This window comes from Pseudophryne corroboree, chromosome 10 (genome assembly GCF_028390025.1).
Source record: "Pseudophryne corroboree isolate aPseCor3 chromosome 10, aPseCor3.hap2, whole genome shotgun sequence".
Taxonomy (NCBI): Eukaryota; Metazoa; Chordata; class Amphibia; order Anura; family Myobatrachidae; genus Pseudophryne; species Pseudophryne corroboree.
Window position 1 is genome coordinate 32355092 of NC_086453.1, and position 3142 is coordinate 32358233.

Genomic DNA, 3142 nt, shown 5'->3' on the forward strand with positions numbered 1-3142 from the left:
GCCCCTCCCACTCCCAGTCCCTCCCAGCACCGGTGCTGCTGCCATCCTATCCCTGTGCACTATCCCTGTATTATACATACACCTGCCTCATATCCCTGTATATACCCCATACACCTGCCTCATATCCCTGTATTATACATACACCTGCTCCATATCCCTGTATATACCCCATACACCTGCCTCATATCCCTGTATTATACATACACCTGCTCCATATCCCTGTATTATACATACACCTGCTCCATGTCCCTGTATTATACATACACCTGCCTCATATCCCTGTATTATACATACACCTGCTCCATATCCCTGTATTATACATACACCTGCCTCATATCCCTTTATATACCCCATACACCTGCCTCATATCCCTGTATTATACATACACCTGCTCCATGTCCTTGTATATACCGCATACACCTGCTCCATGTCCCTGTATATACCCCATACACCTGCCTCATATCCCTGTATTATACATACACCTGCTCCATGTCCTTGTATATACCCCATACACCTGCTCCATGTCCCTGTATTATACATATACCTGCTCCATGTCCTTGTATATACCCCATACACCTGCTCTATGTCCTTGTGTATACCCCATACACCTGCCTCATATCCCTGTATTATACATACACCTGCTCCATGTCCCTTTATATACCCCATACACCTGCTCCATATCCCTGTATTATACATACACCTGCTCCATGTCCCTGTATATACCCCATACACCTGCTCCATATCCCTGTATTATACATACACCTGCTCCATGTCCCTGTATATACCCCATACACCTGCTCCATATCCCTGTATTATACATACACCTGCTCCATATCCCTGTATTATACATACACCTGCTCCATGTCCCTGTATATACCCCATACACCTGCTCCATGTCCATTTATTATACATACACCTGCTCCATGTCCCTGTATATACCCCATACACCTGCCTCATATCCCTGTATATACCCCATACACCTGCTCCATGTCCATTTATTATACATACACCTGCTCCGTGTCTCTGTATTATACATATACCTGCCTCATATCCCTGTATATACCCCATACATCTGCTCCATGTCCCTGTATATACCCCAAACATCTGCTTCATGTCCCTGTATATACCACATACAACTACTTCCCCCATACGGGTGGTCTTCTGTATGCCGGTGGCCGGGCTCCCGACGTCCAGCATCCCAGCGCCGGAATCCCGACCGCCGGCATACCGACATTTATTCTCCCTCTTTGGGGTCCACGACCCCCCTGGAGGGAGAATAAATAGAGTGGCGCGTGTAGCGCGCCACCGTGCCCGCAGCGTGGTGAGCACAGTGAGCCCGCAAGGGGCTCATTTGCGCTCGCCCAGCTGTTGGTATGCCGGCGGTCAGGATTCCGGCGCCGGTATGCTGGTCGCCGGGAGCCCGGCCGCCAGCATACACTACTACACCCCCCCATACACCTGCTTCATGTCCCTGTATTATACATATACCTGCTTCCCTAAGAGAACTGCTACTATATACCCCATATATCTGCGTCACCCATACATCTGCTTTATGTCCCTGTATATCCCCCATACACCTGTATCATATCCCTATATATACCCCATACACCTGCTTCATGTCACTGTGTATCCCCCCATATACCTGCTTCATATCTCTGTATATCCCCCCATATACCTGCTTCATATCCCTGTATATCCCCCATACACCTGTATCATATCCCTATATATACCCCATACACCTGCTTCATGTCCCTGTGTATCCCCCCCATATACCTGCTTCATATCTCTGTATATCCCCCAATATACCTGCTTCATATCCTTGTATATCCCCCATACACCTGCTCCATGTCCCTGTATATCCCCCCATATACCTGCTTCATATCCCTGTGTATCCCCCCATATACCTGTTTCATATCTCTGTATATCCCCCCATATACCTGCTTCATCATATCCTTGTTTATCCCCATACACCTGCTCCATGTCCCTGTATATCCCCCCATATACCTACTTCTAGTGTTCACTCTAGGATTTTTTTTAGGGCAGGGTGCTGATCACGGGTAGGGCACATTTTTCAGTTAGAAGGGCAAAATTAGGTACATACTATAATGCTTGGTCCTCCCATTCCCACACGATAAAGAATGGGCAGTGCGCGCCAAAGGCGCGCAGCAAAAATTTAGGGGCGTTGTTTTTCGTGGGGAAGGGGCATGGCCACATAATAGTGGCAATTCACATTACACCACACAATAGTGCAGCTAATACACACTGCACCAGGTAGAATCTCCTATACACACTGCGACAGGTAGAGCACGTTATACATATTGCGCCAGGCAGAGCACATTCTACACTTTGCGCCAGGCAGAGCACGTTATACACATTGCGCTAGGTAGAGAGCACTGAGACACAGTGCACCAGGTAGAGAGCACTGAGACACACTGCACCAGGTAGAGAGCACCGAGAAACATTGCACCAGATAGAGAGCACCGAGAAACATTGCACCAGGTAGAGAGCACCGAGTAACATTGCACCAGGTAGAGAGCACGTTATACACATTGCACCAGGTAGAGAGCACTGAGACGCATTGCACCAGGTAGAGAGCACCGAGACACACTGCACCAGGTAGAGAGCAATGAGACACACTGCACCAGGTAGAGAGCACCGAGAAACATTGCACCAGGTAGAGAGCACCGAGTAACATTGCACCAGGTAGAGAGCACGTTATACACATTGCACCAGGTAGAGAGCACTGAGACGCATTGCACCAGGTAGAGAGCACTGAGAAACATTGCACCAGGTAGAGAGCACGTTATACACATTGCACCAGGTAGAGAGCACTGAGAAACATTGCACCAGGTAGAGAGCACTGAGAAACACTGCACCAGGTAGAGAGCACTGAGAAACATTGCACCAGGTAGAGAGCACGTTATACACATTGCACCAGGTAGAGAGCACTGAGACACATTGCACCAGGTAGAGAGCACTGAGGCACACTGCACCAGGTAAAGAGCACTGAGACACACTGCACCAGGTAGAGAGCACTGAGGCACACTGCACCAGGTAGAGAGCACTGAGACACACTGCACCAGGGAGAGAGCACTGGGAGCGAGGGGAGGACGGGCAGATGCAGAGCAGCACTCACCGTTGC